The sequence below is a fragment of the Dipodomys merriami genome, unplaced genomic scaffold, assembly GCF_024711535.1.
Source record: "Dipodomys merriami isolate MVZ:Mamm:240054 unplaced genomic scaffold, mDipMer1.0.p SCAF_5, whole genome shotgun sequence".
Classification (NCBI taxonomy): domain Eukaryota; kingdom Metazoa; phylum Chordata; class Mammalia; order Rodentia; family Heteromyidae; genus Dipodomys; species Dipodomys merriami.
This window is the reverse complement of record NW_027206068.1, coordinates 35584017-35597174: the sequence shown is the minus strand read 5'-3', so window position 1 is coordinate 35597174 and position 13158 is coordinate 35584017. Positions and strand designations below refer to the sequence as shown.

General features: G+C 34.9%; 1 protein-coding gene across 2 annotated transcripts in view; it reads left to right on the top strand.

Moving 5' to 3' along the window:
- The window catches only part of Sema3d (semaphorin 3D), a 173014-nt gene that overhangs the window by 40276 nt on the left and 119580 nt on the right, over window positions 1-13158 (top strand). The window lies entirely within an intron of this gene.

Sequence of the window (13158 nt, the reverse complement as noted above, 5' to 3'; positions counted from 1 at the left end):
CTAAATGGCAAAAACTTCAATATATAATGTAGAATTCATGATAAGGGGAAAGAGTGGGTAGGACAGGTGGATGATCAAGATGCATTACATGTGTAAACTTCTTTGGTGAATAGTAACTCCTCTGTGCAACTACTTAAAGACAATAAAATATTAAAAATATTTGTATATAGCCCCAAACCAAAATTTTTCTTTCCCCTGATGCAAATTTTATTGTTACCAGCAATAAAATATAATTTGTCTTCTTATAGGAATTATTTTACTTTATAAAGTAAAATAAAGTAAAAATACATTGTATAGCTGGGCATCGGTGGCTCACGTCTGCAATCCTAGCTACTCAGGAGGCTGAGATCTGAGAATTGTTGCTCAAAGCCAGCCTGGGCAGGAAAGTCTGTGAGAATCTTATCTCCAATAAGCCATCAGAAAACCAGAAGTGGCTCTGTGGCTCAAGTGGTAGAGTGTTCACCTTAAGGTGAAGAGCTCAGGGACCCAGGCCCAGATTTCAGGCCCCAGGATGACAAACACACACACACACAAAATGCATATAATGATACAATTCTAAATTTACTCATAAAGTGCCATTGACAAATTGTAGTATTTTCCTAAAATATTGCTTTATTAAGTTGTTGTATATTTGTATATGTATTGATTAATTATAAACATTATATTATATACATTATATTATCATATTATTATTTGATGCAGTGCTTTGAAAAATCCAAGTTGCTTGACAATTTAATACTGATTCCTAGCATAGCCTCTGTAAGTCAGTGTTACTTAGGAAGGTTGTATAATTAATATTTTAAACAGAAATGAGAATTTAGAGATCACCGTATGATAGTTTTATTGGAATTATCTGAATATCTGACTTACTGAAGTGTCAAAAATAAGAAGGTATCTTTTTCTCATTGTTCTATAATCAAGAACTTGTCGGTCTTCCTTTGAATTCCAAAAGACACATGCATGCACTATTACAATTGAACTTCACATTCTTTTTTGCCCAAGACAGCAATAAGATCTACATCTCCACGTTTGGTCTAAATTGTTTGCATATTTTACCACTTAGGCACTGCTCTCCCATCCCTTTTTAAATCTGGATATGGATTTATTTAGTAAGATGTTTTGTTCTGTATGTTTAATAGGGATGGGAATTGAAGACTTAAAATGAAGGCCTAATGGGTTAGTTCTCAGCATGTGTTTCATTTCTGCTTATGTAAAATGTTATGCATTGGAATGAATCACATTAAGTCACACTCATATTATCAGACTCTCTTCACTGAGATACCACAGTGAGAATCAGGAGAGGAGAAACATAACAAAGCATCCCAAACTATTAAACACTTGTTAGGCAACATTCTTCTACTTAAGCCATACACTAAATCCACTTTTAATGAACTTTTAATATTCAGTACTAACTGGCTTCACCAGTAGATCACATCCATTTGAGAGACTGAAGCTATCTGAATATATGATAAATGATAACTATATTGCCTCTTGCTTACTATTCATATTCTATGTTAATAGAGATTTTAATGCATAATAGTTCATATTTATTACATCATAATGCTGTTGTTACTTACTCAATACCAAAAAAAAATCTTATGGTAAATGTAGTCCAATTGGAATTTAGATCCAACCCTACCTGACCTCAGAGTTCAAACTCTTGCCATTATGCAATAAGGTTTCTCAACACAGAAGTCTTTGGAAACATTTTCAAGTGATATTAAAAAATAAGTAAACATGGTTCTGAAAAGTCTCAAGAAATAATAGAGATATCTGAAATGACAAAGGATGTCCCTGAACCATTTAGTCATTCCTTGTATTTTGAGTGGAATGTGAACGTTTGCTGCATCCATGGGTAATTCTAGTTTAGTCTCCCAGTTCAAATATAACTAAAAATCTTGTGGACACACAGGCTTCTCCTCCCACCCCCTCACATGATTTCATGCATTAGGATGCTGTGAAGACGTTTCAGTTGCTTCTCCCTTGTACATCACAGAAGTGGCTGATGAAGGTGAGGGACAGAGACAGGTTGCTTCTATTTCCTGGTTTCAAAGCATACGTACCAGACCCTGACTGGGTTTTGAGGATACATTGTTGTATGATCAATGCCTTGCATTTATGTGTTCTAACGGAGCATCATCTATATATACACAGAGCTCATACTCATTCTGCACACTGCAAATGCAAACCCTATGAAAAAGCTTGAGAAGGGCTAAATATTGAGAAGGGAAAAATCATTATAAACTGCTTTTGCTTTGTGATAGCCAGTCAATGCTGTGTATAGTACAGAATAATAGAGCAGTTATAATGGAAGCAGATGTTATCAAACACCTCTGTCCATTATAATATCTAAATAAATCTTCAGCAGGAACTTTAGGCTGGCTTATTGCCTAAAGCTATTTCTAAATACTATGACCTGTAAGACTTCCCCAGACAGTTTCTTCAAATTTTTTCAGTCAGCCCCAACTGAATACTCTAAAGCAAGTTTCCCTTTTCATTTTAAATTATTTTCTAGCATGTTCCACATCAAATATAGCTAGAGCATGCATACTTTTGACAGGATTTTATTTTGGCAGTGCATATGGGTTCAAAAATTCTGCAAGTCCAAAAAAAAATCTTGTAAGTACAATAGATATCATATCTAATTGTTCACTGAAAGCCATTTTACATTGTAGAAAGCATTTGGGAACTCAAATGCCAAATTGCACACACACAGGTTTTGAAGCATTACAGGGAATCAAGGAAGTTTTCTGTCTTTCTTTCTTAAGCCATGACAGTCTATGTAAAAAAAACGAAAACATTTTAAGTTATACAAGTTACAGTATAACAATCACAACTGATAAGAGTTGATCATCTTATCGTATTTTGTAGCTGATGATCTGGACTTAGAGAAATTACACAAATTTTCAGGATAATTCCTGAAAGTAGATAAACAATGATTGCACCACACAGTCATGTGGCCAGTGGGCTGAGCTACCCATAGAAGACTGGACATTTTTTTTTTCCTGAGTTGCTCAGTGCTAAACGTAAATGAGTGTAAATATTGTTTCAAAATTTAGACCAGAGGACATATTTTACTTTTGAAAACATGGAACTGTCCATTTAATGAAAGGTAATAAAATTATCTTTAAGAGTAAAACATTAAAAAAAACAGGAAATGTTTATCCATAGCTTGTGCTGAACTTCAGAAATCCCCTGCTGATTCTAAATTAGTAGCTGTTTAGAAGCAAAGATTTGAGATGACCACTTATATTCTATTGTTCAAATGTAAAAGACATATAAATGAAATTAGAGATAGTTCAGACACTGATAGTTGTAGATAAAGCACTGAATAAGGAAGTCCTTAAGGATGGAAAGAACAACATTAGATAGCTCAGATACTCATTACATGACTTCAACAGAAAAAAATCAAGGGAGGAAAATAAGAACATGTTTGTGTAGGACCAAGCCAGGATGTCTAATAAAGATGTCAAAATTTCTAGCATGTTGTTACTGTCCTTATTGTAAGAAAGCACACAATCCTTTACTGTTTGGTAAGTGGACTATAAGTTACTATTTTTAAATTCAGATGTGTTAGTCTAGGACATACTCTTATATGAAAGATATATGAGAATTTTAAAAGTAAAAGTTAGAAATATGAACTGACAATATAACATTGAATTCAGTAGGGTAGATAAATAAAAATAAAACTAATAAAACTCAGGGCATACCATGATACACTGGAAAATAATGTGTTGAATGTGAGCATATATTATTGGCTTACTTGGGGTGAACCATCAACTACACCATGTCATTGATTTTCACAAATCACAGAAATACAGGTAAAAATATTTAGTGATGTAGTCATCTCAGGTTAAAAATTAAAAAAATTATGTTAGCACTTTCTTTATAAAGGATAAAGCTTTGTTTTATGGTTTTGTTATGGTTATTTTTATTTCCTGATAGAAGAGTTAAGTCAATGTAGACATTTTGACTAGACTGGAAAGTTTTCAGTAGTAACTGTTGCGGCAAACTAATGATTTATATTTCAGACAGAGATGCAGCTACTGAACTAAGTATGTGCAAACTTATTTGGTATTATTAATTTAAGAAAGATAGAATTGAAAATAATAGGTGTGAAAACAGTCGCATTCATTTGAGGCTTCTCAAAAATATATGGAATCCATGAATACATATTTACATTGGTGGAGTTATAAGCAATGATCCCTAAAGAGTCATTATAGCAGAGAATGCTGAGCAACCAATTTGCATAGGCATCAATTTTTTAATTCAGGTCATTTGTAGCTTTGTTGGACCACATCTGAAATTCAATTCTGAAATGAAACTGTGGTTCTTGAAATCCACATATTTCTCTAAATTTCTTTTAGGGTACTGCCTTTTTTGTAAACAATAGATAATATTGTATGTTCTCATCATGTACAACATGTTATTCTGAAGTGTATATACATTGTAGAATCCATAAATCTAGCTAGTCAGCAAATACACATCACATAGTTACCATCTGATAACTAGGTGGAAAACAGTCTATTTTTATTTTAAGAAAGTGTTATATTTATGAAATAATTATTTTCCCTGCCTACATAGACCATTTTGAGTCCTACAAATGTTTATGTCTTCAAAATTGTTCACGATATAGTGAAAACAGAATCATGGCTCGTGTGCTTACCACATTCTTTTCTCCAAAAATAAAGGGACTGTATTATAGGATTCACTACACTGTGATTTAGTCTCAAAAGCACATGTATTCCTGGTTAATTTATATGAAGATGGAATTCATCACCACATTTTTCCTGTTGCATACTGTTTCTCTGGATGAAGGAATTTGCTAATAAATATTGAATTAGTGATAGCTTTAATGGCATTTCTTGGTTTACTTTTTTAGTATTCAGAATATTAGAAAGAATCTTCATAAGTGTCTCAGAAACATAATCCAATAAGTTCACAATTATTTCCTAGTTTCTAATAGTTTGATAAATTCTATTTTAAAGTCTATATAATTTAGACTTACTGTGGGAACATACTTAAATGTACTTTTATGTAAATTAGATTTTATATTTTTAAAAACTGTCAAATAATCGGCTTTGTATATTTATTTTGAGGACAAGATGAAATTCCTTTGCTGAAGGCTAAGAAAATATGCATTTAATAATAAAAATATTTTAAATTATTCCTCTCTGACATAAGCAAGTATTAAATTATATTTTAAAAGAAAAAAATAAGATACGTGTGAAAATTACAAAACGTAGAACTAATACAGCTATTTAAGAATGGGAAGATAGGGCTGGGAAGGTGGCTCAGTAGCAGAGCGCTTGCCTTGCATGCATGAGGCCCTGGGTTCCATTCCTCAGCACCACATAAGCAGGAAAAAAAGCCAGAAGTGGTGCTGTGGCTCAAGTGGTAGAGTGCTAGCCTTGAGCTGAAGAGCTGAGGGACAGCTCCCAGGCCCAGAGTTCAGGCCCACGACCGGACCCAAAAAAAAAAAGAATGGGAAGTTTTCCACATTACTTTGTTGGGTTTTGGCCAACTTTGTGTTCCTTTTTTATTCATGTTTGCATTATTCCAATCGTATAGGAAGTGTGTAAAGCAAGCATGTGACAATATTTTCAAATACAATAAAATACCTGTTTTCTGTGGAGAAACAAGTTTCCAAGTGCTCAGTTACTTTTACGGCTCCAGGGGTCACATGGCTACTAAATTAGTTTGTACACAAAATGTTTTACATTTCATTATGAAGAATCTTTATCTCTTTTATGATTCAAGGGAGAACTCAAACAGTCTGATTGCTTAGGAAGACAAAGTCAAAGTTCAAGAAAATAAACACCAGGGAACAGGTATTTGAAAGAGGTGGGATAGAGTCAAGGGGAGAGGGTTAGATGAATGTGGAGAAGGAGGGGGACAATTCAGTCAAGAAACCAGTGGAGGGGAAGGGGAAAACAAATCGTTTAAATAGGGATACAGGTGGACCCATTGCAACAATGAGATGTACAAGACGTTATGTCCAAACCGAACTTTACAACTTTGGTGGGTGGGGGGGCAGGGAGGATTGGGGGGGGGGTGGACGGGAAGGGGAAACAAAGGAGGAGGCTACAATGATTGATAAGAAATGTACTCATTATCTTGTCCATGTAATTGTAACCCCTCTGTACAGTATTTTCACAATTAAAAAAAAAAGAAATCAATGCATATCATAAAAAAATTAAGAAAAGTGAGGGGAGGAATGGGTTGGAAGAACTAAGTGAGAGTAGTTAAAAGGTTGACATTAATCAAGATGTTTTATACTAAGGAACTGTGTTGTTAAGTGGCAACTTTTTGTGAGAAATGTGTTTATTTTATTTTTAAATTTAATTTCATTGTAAATAAAGATGCTGTACAGAGGGGTTAGAGTTACATGAGTAAGATAATGAGTACATTTCTTGTCAAACATCGTCACTCTTTCCTTTGTTTTTCTCCTACAATACCTTCCCTTCCTGATAATAAAATAAAAAATAAGATCCAAATTTTTTATCAGAAATATTAGACTGGTATTACAAAGTCTGGGAAAATACTGGACATACAACAACATCTAAGTTGATAACTAAATTTCCATAAAGATATGAATTATCATTTGGGGATTTTTGTCAAAATATTATTTAGTGTTGATAGCAATGGCTTTCCTAAATTATAAAAAAAAGATTTGACACATGAGTTATAAGGATTTTTCAATTATAAGCGCACATAATAATAAATAATGCTTATAAATATGTTAGAAACAATAGCAAGAAAGAAAAAAAACACTTGTGTCCCCATCTTAGGGTTCATTTGGCTTAATTTCATCTTATCTGGTCATATGTACATAGCTTTTTGACCTTTTCTACTTGTCTCAGACATATACTAGTTATTGCAAATAAGGAAAACCATGGGACTGATGTTTCTTTAGGCCTGGCTTACTTCATTTAACATAATTTTTTCCAAGTCTTTCCATTTCCTAACAAATGGGGCAATGTTGTTCTTTCTGATGGAGGCATAGAATTCCATTGTATATTTTTATATACCACATTTTCTTGATCCATTCATCTACTGAGGGGCATCTGGGTTGGTTCCATATCTTAGCTATGGTAAATAATGCTGTAATAACCATAGTTGTGCTGGTAGCTTTAGTATGGTTTTGTTTGTGATCATTTGGGTAAATGCCCAAAAGTGGGGTTGCTGGGTCATAGGGGAGCTCATGATTGTATTCGTTTACATTCCCACCAGCCCTGCAGTAGAGCTACTTTTTCTCCACATCTCTGCCAGCATTTGTTGTTGTCAGAGTTAAAATTATTGGACAGTCCATGTACGGTAAGATGGTATCTCATAGATGTTTTGATTTGCATTTCCTTTATGGCCAGGGATGATGAGCATTTCCTCTTGTGTTTGTTTACTATTCTTATGTCTTCTTCTGAGAAGTCTCTCCTTAGCTCCCTTGCCCATTTAGTGATTGGTTTATTAGGTGTAGGAGTGGTTAGTTTCTTGAGCTCCTTGTATATTTGGATATTAGGCCCTTGTCTGATGTGTTGCTGGTTAAGATCTTTTCCCAATTGGTACCATGTGATTTTTTGTTGTTGTTGTTGCTTTGTATGTCCCTCCCTCACTGGTATAACCCCTGTTTTCACTCTATTTGATGTCAGCATAATTTGGGGAGGGGAAGGGAAAAAAAACAAAATGTTTAAATAGGGATACAAGTTGACCCATTGTAACAATGAGATATATAAGACACTGTTGAAAAATGAACTCTACAATTTGGTGGGGGTGGGGGGAAGGGAGAGTGTAGTTGGAGTGGAGAGTGGAGGTGGGAGGGAAGGGATGGTAGGAGAAAAACAAAGGAGGAAGCGGCTATGCTCGATAGGAAATGTACTCATTCCCTTGCTCATGTAATTGTAACCCTTCTATACAGTATTTTCACAATAAAAAACTTATTTAAAAAAGAATAAAAAATAATGCCATGATTATAATAAATACCATGCTCATGTTGTTGATGCTTTTTCTGACATTACTAATTGATGATTCTCTGTTTTACTCTTTGAAAATCAAATTTATATAAGACAGGATGATGGTGGTATCAAGAAATAATTTAAAGTATTGTTTTACAATTGTAACTTTGTTATATGAACAAATTAGCACTTGGTTATCTTTCTACTACCTTATCACTTAAATATTGATTTTTTGTTGTTATACTCAGGAGAAAATATAACCCACAATATTAAATATAAAAATTCATACATGTATATTCCAAAAATTTAGTTTTATTCTTTCTGTTCAATAAAGGAGTAAGAGCCTGAACAATTTGTTGTATAATTACATGGCTATAGGAATGAAAACCCGGTGAGCATACATTTATGTAACACTATATTTCAGTATATTTTAGAATACAAACATAATATTTAAACCATTATATAATAAAATATAAACCACTCTATTTTTTTATCAATTTTTCTTTAAATAAGTAAGTTAGTTCACACTTACGACTGATTACTGATGAGGTTTATATGTTTGGTGTAGGGAAGTAACATGGTCTATTAAAAGGATGTTAGCAGGTACATTAAACATTCAATCAAATGTAAATGAACATGTCAATCATCCAGAATTATCCAAGAGGCTTGACCTCAGTGAAGCCCATTTACAGATAAATTATTCAACAAAAAAAATTGCTGCCTTGTAAATTCTGCTCATTACTGACAGTGTTGTGCACTACTCAGTAATTACATATCCCTGACTCTACTATAGGAGTAGGATATTATGCACATTCAAAATCAAGAAGTAGAAAAAAATCAGAAATGATACACAGATTAATTGAAATGAAAATAATTTCATCCCAAACTCCATTCAATCTTCTTCTATATCACTTCATCCCAAACTCCATTCAATCCTCTTCTTTTTTTTTTTCTTTTTTTTTTTTTTTGTCGGTCGTGGGGCTTGAACTCTGGGCCTGGGCGCTGTCCCTCAGCTCTTCAGCTCAAGGCAAGCGCTCTACCACTTGAGCTACAGCGCCACTTCCGGTTTTCGGGTGGTTTATCGGAGATAGGAGTCTCATGGTCTCTCCTGCCCGGGCTGGCTTTGAACCGCGATCCTCAGATCTCAGCCTCCTGAGTAGCTAGGATTACAGGCGTGAGCCACCAGCGCCCGGCTCATTCAATCCTCTTCTATATTACTTATATCCTGTTTTGATATTTTCATGATTTGATTTGAAATTTTTGGTATATAATAGTCTTTTGCAACCCATAAACTACTCATTTATTTTTTGTATTATATTATTTCCTTTTTTTTTTTCCTTTGTTTTTCAAAATTCTTCTACAACTGCTGTTCACTTTGACATTACCAGCCATGTCAGGAAGTAATATTACCAAGACTATCTGCCTTACAGGAAAACAATCTAAAGGAACAAAGATTGAAAATTGTAAGTTGTTTTTTTAAGCAAAGTGAATTTATTCAGATATTGCATTAATTAATTGATTAATTTTATTGTCCAGGCCTCACCCTCTTACTTAGCAAAAATAAGCTTAATTTGATCTTATATGTATCACCAAGTTATGAAGAGTATCATGGTTAATACAGATGGTTAATTCCTCAACCATCCTTTTCCTGTCTCCCTCCATCTACATACACTCATATGTTCATGTGTATGCACACACACACACGCACACACGAACACACACACGCATGGGGGAAACTCAGAATAAATTTCAGATCTAATCATTCGAGGTTTTCATGTGTGAACATGCGGTATATTTTGTCTGCAATCTTATATGCAGAGTATATTTTTCTACCTAATGGTACACATACATATCTTAATGACTCCTGGAACAAATTGTTATAAATAAATAAGGCACATCAATGAAATCAAGTATAAAATTTTACACATCTAGCTCCACAAATAAATTTCTTGATAAGTTATCTTCTACATAATAAGTTCTGGACTAGACGTCCCATAGGGAAATGGCACAAGGCCTTCCTGAGTGTTTGAATGTACATTTGGACCTTTGATTTAGTGGAACAGTGTGTAAAAATCTCATAATCAGTACACTCCCTATTGGCTCCACATCTGAAGATCCCCAAGAGTGCTATTTGTCTCAGTGAACATCTGGAATAGATTATATCCAGTTAATTGGCTCCAGGTTAAGATTGTTACAGACAGTAGCATGCAGTATAACCTGTGCATTTCAGTAAGTCCACCCACTTTGACTAAATCACACCTACTTTTCTTCATAATTCCTCCCATATGCAGAGCTTATCTATGTGTATGTTCACACAGCGTGCACACACACACACACACACACACACACACACACACACACACAAACAAACAAAATATCAATGTATCAGTAGAGAGGTTTAAAAAGATGTTTAACCCATAAATTATCTCAACTGCAAAATTAACCATTGATTTGACAAAGTTTTGGAGAGAATAATAAAGAATTGGGAGCATTAAACTGTAGAAAAAATATCTGCTTTATGGGCCTGGAAAGTGGCTCAGTTGTAGAATGCTTGCCTTGCATGAATGAGGCCCTGGGTTTGATTCCTCAGCACCACATAAGCAGAAAAAGCCGGAAGTGGTGCTGTGACTCAAATGGAGCTGAAGAGGTGAGGGCCCAGGCGCAGAATTCAAGCCCCATGACTAACAAAAAACAAAAAAACGATGAGGAGGAGGAGGGGGAGGGGAGGGGGAGGGGGGAGGGGGAGGGGGAGGGGGAGGGGGAGGAGGAGGAAGGGGGGGAGGAGGAGGGGGGGAGGAGGAGGGGGGAGGAGGAGGGGGGAGGAGGAGGAGGGGGGGAGGAGGAGGGGGGGGAGGAGGAGGAGAGATCCACCTTAGTAGATTTATTTAGTAGAATAATCTTCCATTTTTTTTAAAGTTCTAACAGTTTGGATATTTTTGTCCTATTTTATTCCCCTCCACCCCTTACTATATGTCTCAGCACATGTAGGCACATATCAGAGGGTCACAGTAGTAAAGAGAGCAGTACTTTGATTTTTAACTTATTTAACAATATTAATGAGTTATGCTACAATGAACAGTATAACTACTGTTCATTGAAAACCAAAACATCAATCATTTTAACTTACAATGTTGGAGGCATAGGGCATGTCTTAGCGATTAATGACCAGTTGGAGGAGTAGTTATCTTAATACATAGCCAAGAGCCATTAACTTCAACTAGCCATTAATTTCCAGGAAATGTCCTTTACTGAGGTCACTATTGCTAATAAAACACACATATGGAAAGTTTCTCTTTTTTGCCTATGTACATAAACATGTGTTCACGTTGCATGCATTATTGCATGTCATGGGGGGAAAAAGGATTTTTCCAAGTCTAGAATCTCAGAAAAACTAAATTTAATGAAAAATGAGACTATTCAAATTAACCATTACTTCTACCTAGCCATTTGATTTACCTTTTCCTATTTTCAGAGGGCATGGGTATGAGAAAAGATACTTGTTGGTATGTGAAAGATGTGGGCTTATCTACTGCGTTCACATGGTTCCTAATCACAATCAGATCTAGACAAAGGTAAAGGATGGGGAAAGGAGCTGAGAGGAGTTCTTTGGGGAGAGGTGGAGCCAGACATGATTGAATATCAAGGGCAGTGAAAGTGATGCTTTGTTTTGAGACATAATATATTAGGTACCCAAACTGGCATGAGGCAGATTTAAGAGTTCCTTTGAGTTCCTTTGTCGAGTCCCCCATTGGTTGACAATGCACTTTTTCCTCCTTTTCCTCATTTGATTAAATCTATCATGTTGTCAGCTCTGTGTTTTTGCATCCCTGAACCAGATATCACTGTCTGTAGAATTCTCTCCTGTTGAGTTCAATTCTGCTCTTTTGTATATAAAATTACTTGTCTTGCTTAAATATACATAATACACTTTTAAGCTGTCATCCATGGTATCTTGTAAACATCTCATTTTGTTGTAACTTATTTTTATGTAGTCAGCCACTCCTATAGAAAGGAATCTTATATTTTACTTCAACTTAATAAATAGTCAAGAATTTACTATTATGGTAGTAATTGATAAGAATAGATAGATAGATAGATAGATAGATAGATAGATAGATAGATAGATAGATAGATAGATAGATACACAGACACAGGCACAGACACACACACATGCACACATGTACACACACCACATACCAAACAAAGCAGTTACCACATATAGGATCCTCTCTGGACTCCATCATAGCAAGTATTGGTTAAAAGTGAACTCCTTCCTAGAAAGACAGGCAGTGTCTTAATAAAGAAGGAAGAAAAGTTAAAGACTCCAAATGAAAAGCACTATAGGTTTACATGTAGACAAGGCATACTCTTCCTAAAGGCTTCGTTTGATTCATCTCTTCCCATGTGACTTTAAAAAACCTGTTAAAGAAGTAGAGGTATAGGACAAGTGGCTGACTGCTAGCTTTTAGCAGAAGAAGCTAAGGGAGAGTGCCAGACTCTGACTTCAAGCACTAGTACCATATTAGAAATAGGTAGATAGATAGATAGATAGATAATCATTCTGTACTTCAGTTTTCTCATCTGTAAAATTAAGTAATAATTGCCTTAACATTTAAGCTGTCACTAACATTAAATGATTTTGGCTATGTAAAGCCCTTAAAAAATATCCTGCATGCTGCTGGTCAATGACTATACTTCATGAAAAATTCATTCATTCATGGTAAGCTTGCATTGGTCCAGGCCTACCACCTATATAAGTGGCCTTGACCTAATCGTATCTAGCTTTACTAACTCTGGTGGAATTTCAACTGAGAAATGAGAATACATCCACTTCAAGAAAGGCTGCTTTGTATGATTTGGTTTGAGGATCTTGTTCTTTGGAGATGGTATGATGTACAAAAAGTCTTCTCCTAGTGCTTCTACCTAGCCAAAGAATCTATAAAGTGATGAGCAAGGACGAAGTGTTAAATCCTTGCAGCAAAAATGTGAAAATTGCTTTAATACAACAAGAGAAATTTTCAGTAGTCATTTATATAATTGGATTTGTAACACTGTGTTCATTTGTCCATCTGAGTAAAGATGATTCAGAATTTTATTTAACAATTATGACTTATTTGGTTTATGACAATTCTGCAAGAACAAATCACATAAGAACTTACTTATTTAAAAAATCTATATATTTTCTGAAAACAGTAGTACATCTAAAAAA